The sequence below is a fragment of the Nyctibius grandis genome, chromosome 1 (assembly GCF_013368605.1).
Source record: "Nyctibius grandis isolate bNycGra1 chromosome 1, bNycGra1.pri, whole genome shotgun sequence".
Taxonomy (NCBI): domain Eukaryota; kingdom Metazoa; phylum Chordata; class Aves; order Nyctibiiformes; family Nyctibiidae; genus Nyctibius; species Nyctibius grandis.
The window spans coordinates 99784367-99802673 of NC_090658.1; the positions used below are offsets into that span (position 1 = coordinate 99784367).

An 18307-nucleotide genomic window follows, 5' to 3' on the forward strand; every position below is an offset into this window, starting at 1 on the left:
CCCACATTTTAATAGGTTTTGCTTAGAGCTGTGTAATAACTCTAGCTAGAAAAATTCTATGTCTAAATGTTTTCATTATTGCTACAATCATCTTTGTGCTGTTAAAGTGAGGAAGGAAAAAAAAGCTTCCAGATTCATTAGTAGATGCACTGATCCTATTGATTCTATATCTCTTAATAAACACGATGTTCATGAAGACAGTCTGTTTATATTCATTTATGATCTGTAGCAGCACTGGAGCTTTTTTTTTTGAGTCCTCTCCTCGTATTACATACGAGGTTTATGGGCCTAGAAAGGATCAGAATAGCTTTAAAAGGACCATATGTGAGCTGCAAAGCCTATCTAGGAGCCCATAGGGGTCTCTGTGGGACAATCCATATGGCTGAGAGTTCTGTTGTGCAGCAGGCATAAAACAGCATCCCTGCCTTTGAAACAGACAGAGATATTGAGATGAAATGACAGAGACAGAAATACTGCTGGAAAAAAAAACAGTGGGAAATAATGTGGTTAGAAGCAGAATTAACTATAACTGTACATTTTACTGTCTTTGCAAAGGGTTGGTTTTGATTTTTTTTTTTTCCCTCTAGTTTCATTTCACTTTGGTTCCTTTCACAATCTAGAACACCGGAATATGTAAACACTACCTTAAACATACTTTCTTTATTTCAAGAGGAAAAATAATGTGTGATTATTCATGTGTTTTAGAATACAATGTAAATTCTCAGGAACAAAGCTTCTGTTCTAAGCTATTTCTATGATAGGTAGAATATCAGTGAAAATAAGATTAAGTTTTCACTCAGGAAATTTTCTTGAAATTGAATTTAAATTAACTCCTTGTTGTAAAAATAAAAAATCATGGATTTGTCATAACCTTATTGTCCAGCAGTCTGTTCTACAGTGGTATTCTGTTCTACATAGCTGAGATTTCAATCTGAGTACAGCATTGCACTAAGACCAGGGGTTTCACTGACAGCTCTTTACTCATGACTGCGGCCTACTTTACTTTAAAACTCATTTCTCACAGATTTCACAGGGGAATTTGTATGCACATAATTTAAAAGGAACCCAAGCAATATTATGGACAATGAAAGCGTAAGCTTCTCCTTCCCGAAATTCTCCACAGAGAAGCCACAGCAACTGCCTCTGGGTGTTCTTCGTTGTGTTTCACCACTTTGCCATCTGGGGAAACATAAGTAAATCAATACCTCAAATTCTGGAGGTTATGCTTTAGAGGTTATTTCTTTTTAACAGATGAATTGTTTTCCTTCTTTTCCTCATAGATGTAAACAGGGGAAAATATTGTAAATAGTGACAACTGAGATAACTAAATACTGCAGCTTTGCTTAGATACAGAGAAAAAGGTTTTAAACCTTGCTTGACAGTGTCCAGTCACAGCATGAAGGACAAATTATTCATGGACTTTGCATTAGTGTGATGTATGATTCTCTTTGTCCCCTCCCCCCCAATAAATTACCTTCATCCAGGATAAATGTAAATATAAGAACAAGCAGTAACATTACTTGATAATTTAATTCTAATTCTCCTTCACTGTGTCCTTGAAACTTCTCACAAAGCATTGCAATCTTTTAGAGTGACTTAATGCATAAAGCATCAAAGTACTAGAGATCCCAACAGTTTCACAAAATTAGACAGGCATTGGTTTTAAACTGGTTTTTTTTTTATCTTTATTAACATCTTTGTATACAAAAGGAATTCAGCTGTCTCTGGTCTTTAAAATTATAATGCCAATTGAGATGTTTATTTTTAAATAGTTGGCATTATTCCGTGTTGGAAATTTTAAGATTACAGAGTTATTACATTCTGGCAATAAAATTAAGAATGTATGTACTGATTCGTTTTCAGTTAAGCATGAATAAAAATGTTTTTAACTTCTTGATTCTGTGAGAATAAGCTGCCCAAAGGCCTTCATCTCTAGAAATGTTTCAAATAAAATGTCTGAACATGATTGGGATATTTTTTTTTCTGAATGAATGTGTAATGCTGAATAATTCTTACTTGCATCATCTGTATCATACCTTACAGTCTTCATTACAGAAACAAAGCGCCTTTGATTTTTAGAGGTCTGAATAAAAAGTCTGCCCCATATTCATATTTATTTGAAATAAATTCATAATATTTGTATTAAGTCATATCTTCCTAGAATGTCTAGAAGCCCAAAAGGCAGGAATCCTGGATTTTGGGCTGTGACCACTGAAAAAAGAAACAACACTCCAAAACATGACTCTATTCGTCCTTCTAATAAAGGGCGAAAGTACTGGAACCTTCATCGTTCAGCTGAAGGAGTTAACTCACATGGATGAGTCCTTGCTCCTTTGTGCCTTTTCTCCATCTTGCCCTATGCTCCCTGCATATATGATCACTTGATAGTCTAATTTAACCAGAGTAGCTGTAACTACTTCATTTTAACATACCCTCTGTGCTGCTGATTTCTTCGTTCTGTCAAGGTATGGGATCTATTATTTCAGCTCTATTGATAGCGAGATGTCAGGCCTTCTTTTCTTCAGACAAGTGCTAATTGAGTACAAAACCCAGGAGTTTCGCCACTATGGCTTTTGGAGAGTTGTGCTTAACTTCAGACACCGCGGAAACTGCAAGGCTAACAACAGAAAGGCTTCAAGCTCTGCTAAGTTTGGAAAAGTGCAGGCCTTGATTACGACACGATCTGGTTCACAGCTTGGAGCTTATTGGATTGAAGTCTGTATACCCAACAGGTGTCACGGCTGTGACTTATGATTTTTATGATTTGTAATAGGGCACATGAAGTTATAATATATATGAGAAAAGAAGAGGAAAGCTGCAAAACTTGGTGAGTACAGCCACAATGCATTTTGGAGAGCCCTAATATTGAACTGATTGTTACTAACTAGGAGCAGAGGAAAGGTATCTCTAGCCTTTTTACTTCCCTTTTAAATTTGCACTTGAATATAATAACATTTCCATTTTCATTTTGTTTTGTCAATTCCACTATTACTGTAATTGCGATGAACAATTAAAAAGGTATTTAAAGGTAGTTACCCCAAATTCTGCTTACAGGGACAAAGTGCTGCATGAACAGAATATGCATTCTTAATTCACAGTTGGTAATCACCTTTGGGAATATCATTGCATAGTAGTCTAGGTCTTATCTGATATAAACAGATGTGATTCCACAGATACAATTTGTCCCTCATAATGCTCTTGTCCATAATTTCCATAAGTTTGTATTACCCAGCAGTATATGTTGGCTTCTTCTAGGCAATGTGCCTGAGCTGTAACCATCGACGTGATACACAAACGTGGAAAGTCCTGGTGAAAACAAAAGCCCATTAAACCAATATTTGGGGAAACAGGCAGTTCTGTTTAATGTTGGCTGAAAGCCAAGGGCTCCTGACGATAAGTGTAGGAGCTCTGTTTTCTCTTGTAATAAATGAGTGTGATTCAACCTTAGGCTTCCAAACTTTCATTAAATTATATTTTTTTCAGTTGTATTGATTTTAATGGTCCTAGACCAAAAAATAATTTGATCCAGCAAGTTCAGTGTCAACAACAGGAAAAAGTTTGTAACTAGAGAAAAAAGAGAATGAATATACACTGTATGTATTTGCTTACACTTCTTATCTACACTTTCTCCATGCAGACGACTAATGTAGACTCTAATAGGATCTGAGGACTATCTGCCACCTCCATAAGGTGGAGGTAGTCATAATTTATAGTTTTGGCTTCGTTTTCAGTATATTCTCTGGTCTTGCCAGGGTGGAATTTGAGCCAGATTTTTAAAATTTAAAATTGTGGGCAGATTTGAAATGAATAGTATCTAGCTGTTAGCAGAACCAGTATAACATCCAAAACGGCATTGTTGTCTGTGATATGCCTGGGATTGTGGGAACAACCTTCATTCTACCCTTAGGAAACGCACTTGGACTATTTTGTTTTCACACTATACATGCCTGTGTTACCTCTTCCATTCTTTGAAATTTGGTAAAAAAAAAAGATTAACCTATAAGAGCAATATAAAAGCAGTAGGTATTTCTAAGGTTCTGGTGAGACACAGAACTCTTTTAGTAAACCATGTCAGGATATGATTTATTGTAACCACAGTTTATTACCCAGTGTGCATGAGTACATTAGACCTATTGAAAATGGAGATCTGAATTCAACACCATTCCTCTATGGTGATTGAATAATGCTCTGTAATGATGTGTTTTGAAGAGAGAGATAGAATTAAGATACATGTGTTGCATAGCTTAAATTATTATAAACTTAAAGAACACTTTTTGACTGTCTTTCTTCATTGTTTCTAGATATTACTTAATAGGAAACTTTTCAATGCAGTAATGACAATTATATGCCAATTTCCACTATAGAAAACAAGTATGACTCTGACAGTGAAAGTGTGTCTTGCAGAATTATATCTGACCTTTTTCTTAAAACATGCAGGGTCAGTGAGAATATGCTGATTTTGAAGATAAGTTTATACCATTTAAGAACTTCTGTCCCATTTGGCTGTTAAAGATATATTTTCTATTACATCATCAATAAGACAAACAGTGACTATGTGGCACGCTTAAGTATAGCATAAAGCCTAAAAAAGAAACAAACATCTAAGACCTCCAAAATGTATGCGCTAGAGAACTAGGTAGATCTAAAGAACTCAGCAACAGATTTCCACATCAATAACTTAGTCTTCAGATCTTAATAGCTTCAGTGATCTAGGGAAATAGACTCTATATCCAGCAAAATGCAGGTTTATAGCTCAGTGGATGGAGATTCAGGCTTCCATTGTAAATAAATGGCATTGCATTAAATTGCCCTAACCTCTTACTGCACAACACTATCTTACACTAGTAAAATATTACTACATTACCTTGCCGTTTGTACCAACAGCAGCAGCACATATTGCCAACAACAATTAATTTGCCTCAGGGAACAGCGGGTTCTTTCTGAACTGCAGTACACATGAATAGAAGTGGGTTGATCATCTGCTTCCCCCATTTTTTTCAAATGCCAGAAATCCTAACTTTTGTATTGTGGAGGCTTGGTTAAGTGAGAGGGGGCATGATTTCATGCCATGAGCAGTCTGAGCAATCCAGGCTTTGAGCAAGAGTTAGGCCCAGAGCGAGTCACCTTGGACTCTCCTTGAACACTGCAAAAATGCAACAAAACAAGAACTTGGCAACTGTAAAAAACAGATAAAAGAAACAGGAAAAGGGGAGGGGGTGCTCACTGCTCTGTGTATCTAAATATATAGACCAATCATATATGCTACTAGTACGCGTGGACAGCAAGGCTTTACCAATGGAAACGCGGGCTTTGGTGCGTGATCAGCGTGCTCTCTGCTTACAGTCTATATATATCCTGTACGTGTAATCATTAAACGGAGAGCTTCCATACTCATATTGGGATTGTGTCGTTACTCCGGAACCGTCGCCCAGCACCCGTGAGCCGCGCCCTCGACTTCCCCTTTTCTTCAACTGGTAGCAGAGGATGGTTACCACGGAGCAAAAGGACATCCTTCTCGCCACGACCTCAATTCCGTAACTGCGGTAGGCAGAATTTTTTGGAGGGTGCTGGGAAAGAATGGCTGGGAGGGTGCTGCTTGGGTCTCTAAGGCAGAGCAGACACTGGAAGAGTTGGCCACTCCACTCCCAGGGATAGGTGCTGCTCGAGAGAAAAGGTAGAGCAGACACTGGCTGGTGCTGTGCTGCGCACACAAGCACCGAAACGGGGGGCATCTATGGAGACGGAGGCTGCCGCCGCGTTGCTCATTAGTATCCTCTCTAAGAGAGGGATTGAGACAACGATAAAGCAACTGATTAAATTGATAAAGCTGGGACAGCGCTGGGGACGTTTTAAGGACACGGCGCTTGTATTCTCTGTGGAGGAATGGAAAGAAATGGGGGAAGTGATGTGGAAAAAGACTATTGATAAGGACCCTGAAGGAAAGGAGGTGAAGGAAGTGAGCAGATTGTGGCAGAATGTGATAGAGACTCTTAAAAGGAATAAAAGCAGAGAGAGAAGTCACACATACAGCTTTTATGGCTTTAGAACCGCAGGCGTCTACTACCCCCTCACTGTTTGCGGGACCAACACCTCCCACGGCCCCGGAGGCTGTACCTGTGGCAGCTCCTTTACCGCCATCGGTACGGACGGCTCCGAAAAAAGCTGAGGAGCGGGGAGCGAGAAAAATATATACAGATCCATTAGAACTGGTAGTGCGCCCTAAAACACGAGCTCGTTTTGGACTAAGTGATTCAGACGCTGAACAGAAGACTTGGCCGAAACTCCCTCCGAAACCCCCTCCTCCTCTCATTGATCTCTCTACGGATGAGGCTGAGCAGGAGAACAAGAAGGAGGGTAAACTTGCTTCGTATCCACCTTTACCAGATTCGCCATTTCCTGAGTCTGTTGAACAAAGTTTATATTCCGGCACTAAACGACCACTGTTAAAGTCTCCAGTTACGGAGTCAGCAGTACCAGAGTCACAAGGACTTAAAGGACTGTTACCATCACGAAATGGACATGAAATTGACATGACAGAGCTTGGTAGACGACTGGAAGAATTAAAGACAGAATTGCAGCAGCATCGTTCAGCCAACGCCTCGAGACACGTGACTCTGTCTCCCCCAACCCCCCCGCTGCGTTCAGGACAAGTACTAGGGCCACCTCAACCTCCTTTGCAATTCCTTACTCCACCTTTAGATCAGCGCGGGGGGGGAGGTCTGCGTCCATCTGGTAATGTGGGAGGTGAGGGAGAGGATCAGCGTCCGCCCGCGAATACAGGGGAAGAGGGGGAAGGAGTGAAATGGAAAGGGAGCATTCGAGATGCGTTATTAGAAGGAGTTATAATTCCACAAGCGTATCCGGTGATTGTGGGTGCTGGTCCTGAGGGAAGAAATATTTGGCAACCATTAGATTGGAAAATTGTAAAAGAAGCATTGTTACTACAGTTAGCGAGGGAGAACACAGATGAGGACTGCAGGAAAGTTATTGCAGGGATGGCGAATCGTGGCCCCACCTTAACTGAACTAATGGATGCTTGTGGGAAAGTAGGAACCACCACATTTCAGATGGAGCATTTAGCAAAAACTTTTGAGGTGGCAGTTAAGGTAGTTCATTGTTGTTATACATGCGAGCAAGAAGGTCACTTTAAGGAAAACTGCCTTAAGAAATCGAAGCTGAGTGGGAGAGATAACTCTGTTTGGATGTGTCTTTGCTGTGAGAAGCTGAGGCATCATGTGAAACTGTACAGGTCCAAGTATAATGCTCAAGGTCAGCTGATAACAACCAGCTGCAGAGTGCAGGGAAACTGGAGAAAGGCCAGGCCTAAGCAGCCAGCTCGCAGCCCGAACCGCAGTGAAGCGCAGAGGTACAGCAACTGATTACAGAAATAGAAAGCAGGCTACATTCCAAATTTGTTCATCGTATTGATTTGAATCAGGAAATACAATTTATCGCTTTGTTTGATAGGCAAATTCCGTATGCAATAATTAGTCAATGGAATTCAGAATGATCAAATTTGTTACAGAGCTATTGGCACAGATTATCATCAAAGGTCGGATGCAATGTCGGGAGCTTGTGGCCACAGATCCTGCATCACTAACCGTTCCTATTGCAGCTCAATACTTTGAGTGGTGTATGGCCTTATAGGACTTTACTGGACAATTGTTAACACATCTGCCAAAAGATAAAAAGCTACAGTTTATTTGCAAACAGGAGGGAAATCAAGTGTCCAGTGTGTATGAGTAATATTTGGGGTTTTGAATGTCATCCGTGGGTTTTGCGTAGGTGTTTTACGTGTGATGAGAGGTTTTGGAAGAGAGCGTCATATGCATGTCGATGGTGTAGGAGGTGTCTAAAGGAACAGACGGAGTTGGGAAACGAAGTGCTAAAAGCAGGTACAGAACCGTTAACTGAGGAAGAATATCAATTCTGTCAAGCAGGGTGGTTTAATAATATGTGTGTTTTTGGGGAAATAGTTTTATCGGTGGCTATTGAATGTAGTAACGATAATTGCATACCAGTGGAGTGGGAAGTTGAAGGAAGGAAGTGGGAAAAGACGAAAAAGGAGTGTGAAAAGCGAAGGACAAAATGGGCCAAAAGAAATTCAGACTGATCTGGTCCCTCCTAATCCTGTGACCTCTGTTAGTGGCACATGATACTGTGTATCATCCTAAAACACCTTGGGAAGGCAGTAACAATATCTGGATTACACTAATGAGAACACTGAATCAAACACAATTTTGTGCCTCTTTAGCTCAGCCTGAACAACCCTTCCACACCTGTTTAGTGGGGATGCCTCTAAACGGATCAGAGAGTAAAGAGGTGTTGTCAGGACGGAGTGAGGCCTTACAAACCAAGTGTAAGGCGGCAACGAGATGTATTAGAGAATGGGATGTATGGGACGATTATTTACCAATCAATCCGCTAGAGCCCCAAGAATTAGGTATATTGGGAACTGTGGGAGCTGAAGCTTGTAGATATTTTAAATACGTCAACCATACGAAGTGGAACAATCTCACAGGAAAGGTGGATGTTACACCTATCAAACAGTTATGGAGAAATGAATCAATCTGGTGTAAGAAAACTGACCGACTTGAACTTCAAACATTACCGATTCTACCCAGAAAATTACCAAAAGGCCTATTCCTAATTTGTGGAGATAGAGCTTGGCCAGGTATACCTAGCAAAAAGGTAGGAGGTCCGTGCACGTTGGGCAAATTAAGCCTACTAATGCCCTCCCAGAAACTGATATTGAACCATACTCAACTACATCGCCTTAGACGAAGGCGGAGTATGTCCTCTTTTCGTGAGGACTGTCAGAAGGAAGTAGAATTATGGTCAAAAACGGAAGCAATCTTCGCGTCTTTCCTTGCACCGGGGGTTGCTTTGGCGCATGTGATAGCACAACTAAGAAGGCTGAATTGTTGGAGTGGAAAAAGGGTCAATGAAACCTCCAAGGTCTTGGGAGCCTTGGCAAATGATGTTGATAGTGTTAGGCATGCAACTTTGCAAAATAGACCTGCCATAGACTTTCTTTTGCTTATGCATGGACATGGATGTCAGGATTTTGATGGGATGTGTTGCATGGATTTGAATGACTCTTCACAGTCCATTCATAGACAGATTCAAGACTTGATGAGCTCGACGAACAAATTGCAGGAACGTCATGGGTTTTTGGATAATTGGCTTGGCAGTTTTGGAATTGGAGGGTGGTTGATGGACCTGATAAAAATGCTTATTATGGGAGCGCTTATAATCATGGTTATTCTGCTAATAGTGCCTTGCTTGTTTTCCTGCTTGCAGCAATCTGTAACAAAAATTGTTAATCAGGCCTGGCTTGCTCAAAAACAAGAAGGGGGAATTGTGGAGGCTTGGTTAAGTGAGAGGGGGCATGATTTCATGCCATGAGCAGTCTGAGCAATCCAGGCTTTAAGCAAGAGTTAGGCCCAGAGCGAGTCACCTTGGACTCTCCTTGAACACTGCAAAAATGCAACAAAACAAGAACTTGGCAACTGTAACAAACAGATAAAAGAAACAGGAAAAGGGGAGGGGGTGCTCACTGCTCTGTGTATCTAAATATATAGACCAATCATATATGCTACTAGTACGCATGGACAGCAAGGCTTTACCAATGGAAACGCGGGCTTTGGTGCGTGATCAGCGTGCTCTCTGCTTACAGTCTATATATATCCTGTACGTGTAATCATTAAACGGAGAGCTTCCATACTCATATTGGGATTGTGTCGTTACTCCGGAACCGTCGCCCAGCACCCGTGAGCCGCGCCCTCGACTTCCCCTTTTCTTCATTGTGGCAGAGGGAATGAAATACAAATGACTGAGAAGTCACTTTATCCAACCATTTTTGCGTCTTTGATCTACTCATCAAGTACAAGTATGTGATAGATACTGATATACAATATGTAACTTGTACTGAACACATTGTATTTTACATTATTTTTTGAATAAAATATGAAAAATTAGCACTAAAGAGTAATTTTTAAGTAAACAGAGTCTTTAACATTGTCAAAAAGACAGGTGGTCCCTAATTTAGTAAATATTTTACAGAAGCTTATGACATAAGATAAAGCTTTTCTGTTCACTTGACAGCATACATTATACCGGTTTAGTACAAGTACCGCTTATTCAAAGTGCTTCTCTTTAAGTTTGCATTTTACGACTCTTACAAAGTCCTTCTCCCTTCTCCTGAGCAGACCATTGAGGGAGTACCCTGGGTGGATTGCACAACGGGTAGACAAACACATTACTTTAGACTGGTACTCAATGTCTTGCACTATAAAGTGCATTATAAAGTGCCATTTGACACATTTGGTCAAATCATAAAGGATGAACTTAAAGTACTCACAGGCACATGCAGATCAGTGTTCTTACATCAGTGTTTGTACAAAGTAGAACTAACACAGAAAAAAAGCATTCCTGGTATTGACATGCAGTAAATACACTATTTGACTTGTTTGATTGACTTAGTTGCTAAGTTAAAAAAAAAAAAAAAAAGTAAAAAAAAAAAGTATGTATGTCTATATGTGGGGAAGAACAGTACTGTTCTGCATTTCTTGAATTTCTTACAACTTCAAAATACACTATATAAATATTCAAAAATTTGTCCTATGTTCCAAAAGTCTCGGTGACATCAGAGGCAATGTGCTTTCAAAAGCAAAGCAGAGAGATATTTTCTTCTGTGAGGTGCTCTGTCCTACTGGAGTGTGCTTGATATGATCTAACAGTATATATCAAAATGCCTGCCATTGGGATTGGGGCACTTTGTGTGTTACTCAATGTTATATCTGAACTATAACAGAAGTTAGGCAAGGACTAGATGACCAGTCCACCAAAGTAAGGTTGTTTCATATATAGACTAAATTTAGGAGCCCAAGGAACATTGCAGTTCAAAATTTAAGTAGCTAATGGCATTTCTAACTACAGGTTTTGGTGATTTTCATATTGTAGTTTAGACTGAGGGCTAAAAATTGAGGTAACTCTCTGGGAAACTAATGTATTTATTAGTTACACTAATCACTAATCACATTTAGCACTGTATCATTTTTCTTCCCCAAAGCATCTGCTACTGGTCGCTGTCAGAGAGAAGACTTTGGGCTAGACATACTCTTCTTAAGCTTTTATGAAGTGTTTTTACTTAAACTACCATTAGTTCCATTTAAGATATATATTAAGTCTCTCTGGGTCAGGACTTTAATCTGTTTCTACACTCACAATCTTTTCTCACAAAAGTATTATAAGGGACGTACACAACATTAAAAATCTATAAATATAAAATATATACATTTGCAACCTTTTGAATAAGCTCATCGTTACTGCTCAAAGATTACATGATTTGTCTGGACCATGAAATAGTGGACTGCAAAACTGAAAACATTCACGTTTTTCCCCTGTTCTGATACACTTTCCCCTTGAAGCCGCTTAATCCTTCAGAATCTCTGTGGTCGTTGGACAGCCCTACACTAGGCAAGTATAGAATTTCATCTATACTAAGAGACTCGTCTCTTAGTATAGATGAAATTCTATCAGTAAATCTGCACTTTGCCCTGTGATAATTAATTATACTACTTCAAATAAAACAAGCTCTCTTTGTGAAGTGCAATTTGGTGATACTACTTTACCTTTGCTAAAGGTTTCTGCCAGCTTAGCTGTGTCACTCACAGATCACCCCTTATCCTTCTTTAGATCATCATTGCTGTTATGGCTGTGAAAAATCAAACAAAAGACTGAAAAACTAAATTTGCAGTATAATTCATGCAATATTCATGAGGGTCTGAAAAAATATGGATGATTTGGCTGATATTTTCTCAGTATGTTTTTTGCTCAGTCATTTAATGATGCTGTGGATACTGCATGGTTTGATCCCAGTAATTAAACTACCAGAAGAGAAAGATGCTTATATTACAAAAATGGGCATGCATACCCTTACTACAGTCATAGTAATAAGATCAGTGTAACACCAACATAACAGTGCCAAACTGAAGCCACATATCTTGGTGACCTCTAAAAATATAAATACAGTATTAGGAGGCTGGGCATGGATTCATTTAATTACATTTCAATCAGATTTTGCAACCTAATTTGGCCTCAGTGTAGTCATGGCTGAGGTTGTAGTTACAACCCTGATATCTGTGCTAGGCAGTCTTCTAGCTGAGATGTAGCTGGGATGAAAATAGCTGGAAACTAAAGGCTTGTCAGTCTGACATCGGTGCCAGGGAAGGTTATGGAGCAGATCATCTTGAGTGCCATCACGTAGCACATACAGGACAACGAGGTGATCAGGACCAGTCAGCATGGCTTTATGAAAGGTAGGTCCTGCTTGACTAACCTGATCTCCTTCTATGACAAGACGACCTGCTTACTGGATGAGGGAAAGGCTGTGGATGTTGTCTACGTGGAATTTAGTAAAGCCTTTGACACCATTTCCCACAGCATTCTCCTGCAGAAACTGACTGCTTATGGCTTGGACAGGCATACGCTTTGCTGGGTGAAAAACTGGCTGAATGGCCAAGCCCAAAGAGTTGTGGTAAATGGAACTAAATCCAGTTGGCAGCCGGCCACAAGTGGTGCTCTCTAGGGCTCAGTCTTGGGGCCTGTTCTCTTTAGCATCTTTATCAAAGATCTGGGCGAGGGGGTTGAGTGCACCCTCAGTAAGTTTGCAGACGACATCAAGTTGGGTGGGAGTGTTGATCTGCTTGAGGGTAGGAAGGCTCTGCAGAGGGTTCTGGACAAGCTGGAGCAATGGGCCAAGGCCAATTATACAATGTTCAACAAGGCCAAGTGTCGGATCCTGCACTTGAGTCAAAACAACCCCACGCAACGTTACAGGCTTGGGGAAGAGTGGCTGGAAAGCTGCGTGGCGCAAAAGGACCTGAGAGTGTTTATCGATAGCTGGCTGAATATGAGCCAGCAGTGTGCCCAGGTGGCCAAGAAGGCCAACAGCATCCTGGCTTGTATCAGGAATAGTGTGGCCAGCAGGACCAAGGAAGTGATTGTCTCTCTGTACTCAGCACTGGTGAGGCCGCATCTTGAATACTGTGTTCAGTTTTGGGCCCCTTACCACAAGAAAGACATTGAGTTGCTGGAGCATGTCCAAAGAAGAGCAACGAAGCTGGTGAAGGGTCTAGAACACAAGTCTTATGAGAAGCAGCTGAGGGAACTGGGGTTCTTTAGCCTGGAGAAGAGGAGGCTGAGGGGAGACCTTATTGCTCTCTACAAGTACCTGAAAGGAGATTGTAGCAAGGTGGGCATCGGTCTGTTCTGCAAAGTAAGAAGTGATAGAATGAGAGGAAACAGCCTCAAGTTGCTCTGTGGGAGGTTTAGATTGTATATTACCCCAAAAGGGTTGTCAAACATTGGAACAGGCTGCCCAGGCAAGTGGTGGAGTCATCATCCCTGGAGGAATTTAAAAGATGTGTTGATGTAGTGCTTAGGGACACAGTGTAGTGGTGGACTTGGCGGTGTTAGGTTAACAGTTGTACTTGATGATCTTAAAGGTCCTTTCCAATGAAAACGATTCTACGATTCTATGATGCTACGATTCTATGTTTTTGCTCTGTACTGCAGTGTAGGCAAATCTCCTGGTGTTTGGAAATGCCACTTTTATGTCCTAGCATTTGTTGTTCAAGGAAGACTTTTATTTTCTGTGCTGCAATTAACTTGGTTTCCTGCTTTATGAGAGTCTCTCTGATGGTGCTCTAAATTTTAGAGCAAACTCTTCATAAACATGATCAAAACTATTTTCTTCATTACTATATTTTGTTTGATGAGATTTGTTGATCATGAGTCCCCCTGTTTAGAAACAAACAGAACTGCACTCCCAGAATCACTTCTCTCTTTCCTTCAGGAGTAATCATGCCTATCAGCCTTTTTACGTAGTCACTGAGAAAACTCACCCCTTGCTGTTAGGAACTGTAAATTGAACTGCATTACAGTCTCAGATAACAAAAACTGGCTGTAATTAGATTCACACACAAAAAAACACAGAGGGAGACTTTTAAAGCTGAGTGCCAGAAAAACAAAACAAAGCAAAACAAACCCAAGGAAATCCAGTTATGAATGAAACACTCCATATGTCTTCTAACTCATATGTGTCATTAGACACAATATGAAATCCATTAACATGAAAGTCTGCTGTGTTTAGATATTGGTCAAAGCACGGAAGGTGTCATCATGTTGTTTATAGGTTTATCTTTCAATTACAAGAAATTTTTGTGGAGTGGGACAATATGCGCTTGGTGAAGTGTAACCAGGTCTTGAGTCCTAATTCTGTACCTGCTACCTACCTGTGTATGTTGCAAGTAAGTTTTTTGTGCTAAGGTTTACCTGTCTGTCAAGTGGGAATTATACATGTGTTTTGTGGATTAATTAGATAAAAATTCTGAGGTACTTTTCGGACATGTCAGTGCTATGTAAATATTAAAACTTGGATCCACACAAGTGTTTAAGCACTTAACACCTGTCAAAACAAACAATTAAGTGCCTAAATAGATTTTTTGGAGATCTGAGCTTTTGGGCTTGTTGTTTGTAAATTTTGTTTTTCCTTTAATCAAGCAGTTATTGCTTGTAGAATGTGTTGGGGAACAAGTTCAATGAAGAAAATTGCATGGTGGCAAGTATTTTTTAAATGCTGCAGTTTATTACAACTATACTTTCAGTTTTGTACAATTCATTTTCCATCTTAAGGCCTTATGTAGGTGTCTATTAACATAAATAGAAATTATTAAGAGGAAAATGGAAGCCTTTATCCCCAAAGTTCTGTTGCTCTTTTGATGTACGTGTGTAATTGCAATTATTACTCTAGGGAGCACTGTGTGTGCAAAGGTTTATTTTTTGTTTTGGTTGGGGTTTTTACCCTTAAAAAGAGTGCAATTCATACAGTTTTAGTCTACAGAAGTAATTACTTATGCCAAAGAACTAAGTTCCATATCTGAGTGCTATCAATAGAAGAGATTGCATCTTCAATGCATAGAAGACAAGAATATGAGACAGTCAGGCATGGTAAGAGAAATGGCTTGATGAATTCATAACCAGGGTGCTCACTTCTGCAGACTGTTCAATTTGCAACAACACTGTGAGTGTTGTTACTCTATTACTATGCAGAGATTTCATTCAGCTTCCAGCTGCCCAGGCCTTTATGCCCATTATCCAGTCACATGTGTGAACTGTTGCTACATAAAGCAAATATGTATGTAATATACTGCTATGATCCAGGGAACTAGCCATGGAAGTAAAAATGAATTCCCAAATTCTTTCACAGATAAAGAAACAGACAGCATGCTGAAGACATTAATGAAGTATTTGATACCTCTGACACATAGAGACAGCAGTCAATGAAGTTGCCAGTCCATACTAGTTAAGAACTGGGCCCACATTTTCATTTCAGTTCTTTGTTTTCCAAATTCTCTTACTCAGTATCTGTATTTTTTGAAAGAAATCTGTCACAGTACATGTCCTTTCATGTTTTTGGAATATCTTGCATAAAGCAAGTCAATAGTGACCTCTCAAATGGGAACTCCAAAAATAACCACAAAATTTTTGGAATGTTACAAATGCAACATTGGAATTTAAAAGAAGAACTACGAATTATTTACATAGAAGACCAGAATGAAGTGGATAGTTATGACATGCAAAAGAAAGGAAGAAAATAATGTTTATAGTGAACAGCAAGCAGTTATTAATATGGTATATAAAAAAAGGCCATAGTTTAAAAATAGGATTCAACAAAACAGCACATTTTTGGGTTGCCATTTTTAAATGTTAAGCCACACTTTTTTTTTTCCTTTACATTTAGTAAGCATGAATACATATTGGAGTTTTTTTCCCTCCCAATTAGTACAAGAATATGCAGAGTATTACATCTCCTGTTGCCATCCTTACAGGTTTTTTTAAACAGAGTTCTTGTGGAAAAAAGCTTCTGATTATTATATTCATCCTGATTTACAGAATTCAGGGCAATTAATTATTTGGCCTTTGAATATGGTGTTGCTGTGAAATGCTGACTGAATACATACAGAGTAGTGAGACTGCCTTCAAACATTAATATGATTTTTTTCCAAAGTTCAGGAATATTACATATACATAAATAATGGATTCTGCAAAGGTACAATTCTTACATAAAAACAATGGCTATTCAGATAATTTGATTATTTTGTTGGTGTTTTATCATCACTGATGATAACAGTGTGTCTCCCATTAGTCATTCTAGTTACCTGTCATGCAGGGACAGAACACGAGATTCAGTCTTTATCTGTTGGTTGCCCCAAAACTGATGACTTCCAAAGACTATTACAAGTTCCTATATCCTAAGTCTTCTAGTATAAGATAAAGTGTTGCAAGAAAATATATCAATATCTCTGATATATATACAGTATATAACTTGAGGCAGATTTTAAAAACCGAAAGAGATCTTTGTAGTTACTTTGTCTGATCCATATATAAAGCTATATAAACAATGTGATGTAAGAAATTTCTGCATTATGCCTACAAGCGAGGTAGATAATATTTTTTAGACAAAGCTAAACAAAACAAAATGCAACTTAAATTTTAAAATTCACTACAGCTCTTTGTCTATATACATGAAGGTTTGACAGAATTTATACTTACCAGTATTAATGAAAACTGTATTCACTTATGAAAAAAGAGATGAATGATGAATAGCTTCTTTAAATCTGGCCTACAAGTTTAAGATAATGCTGTTTAAGTTTAATACAAGTTTAAGAGTAGCAACAGCAATAATAATTAGTTTGCATCTTGAAAAGATTACAGTTTGACCTCTCACAAGTAACAGGAAACAAATACACAATAAAAAGGCATGAAAAGGAAGAATAGACAAGATAAAGGATCATAGAGATAAAATCATTGTTGGACTACTGGTTCTTCATTATTCCAATTAGTTAAATTTAAGCAAATGATGAGTCTCCATGTTGACTATCTAGTTACTTGCTGGCAGCTTACTTGAAAACATCGTTATAAGAATAAAATCCTCGAAAAAAGCATATTCTGCAAAATAAACAGAATAAATAAATAAACTTATGCATTGCTTCCAAGCTTATAGTCCTGGATTGTTTCTTAAACACGAATGTTTGGGGTTAACAAACATTTAATACTCTTGACAATAAGGTTGAGGATTACATACAATGAAAACTTAATGAGTACGTTTAATGCTTATAGTTGTTATGTTGCTGTTTTTAATAGAATCTGATTCCTCTTTTTAACAGAACCTGATTCTGCTTTTTAACTGCCGTTTGACTTAGTTTGCACCTAGTCCAACAAACAGGGAGTGGAAGAGAATGCTGTGGTTTTCTCACTAACATTCCAAAGACAGTGGTTTTTTTTGTGGTTGTCAAATTTTTGTAATTGTAAGATGGAAAAGAGCTTTGTTAAAAGGCTTTGACTTAAGACAGCACAAAACCACCAGGGAAATTCATGGATGCTATAGAGAAGCCTCTCAGTGTATATAATACAGTCAGTAAGGTTGAGACTCCCAAGGGGGGTCATAAGGTCCTTGTTTTTAGCTTTGTGTCTGTGGTGCCTTTTGGACTAGTAGCATGTGTTTCAGAAGCTCCTGAAATCACAAAGGACTTGGCATCACGGAATTGGATCCTTCATAAAAGATTAGTGGAGACTCATTAGATTCCAGGCTGTAAAGCTAATATCTGAGGGTTCCTGATCTCACACATATTTTTAATAGGGGCTGAAGAAGAACCACTTGCAAGGCTCTCTTACTATAACTATTCTGTGGATTTTATAAAAATCCAAAAATGGATGAAATGAAAAATTATTTTAAAAGTCTGCAACATGAGACATACTCTGTAACAAACCTTTGAAATATTTTTTCATAAAAATAAGGCACCGTGAAGAAGTATTTCTTCTTAAACGATGTTGCAGATTCTAATTCTTACATAAATATATTTTAATTCAGAACTATCCTCTTATCTTTGTATGTGCTCAAACTTCCTATATTGCAATGTTGTGCACATTTGTAATTTAATGCTGGTAAACCTCTTTAAATGTTAACATTGTTATTTAAACACAGATATGCATTTCAGTTTGAAAATGTAGTGATCACAAAAACCAGGAGGACCTAATTTAGATGAAAGAGCAGAGTAGGAGTCAGGCACAATTATTTACATAATCAAGTATAATTTATTATTTTTCTGTATGTTTGTTTACCCATTGAACAGTTGTGACAACATAGCAACCATGTGCAGATATTTAATTTAAGCATGGAAGTCTACTTAAGGATCTACCTTTTTCAGCCCTGCTGGTGATGACCTTCTGTAGAGTATAA

The 18307-nt window shown here is 38.8% G+C and overlaps 1 pseudogene; it reads left to right on the plus strand.

Moving 5' to 3' along the window:
• Positions 1–12778: 12778 nt before the first annotated feature.
• Positions 12779–18307, plus strand: part of LOC137661088 (uncharacterized) — a 56530-nt pseudogene continuing 51001 nt past the window's right edge.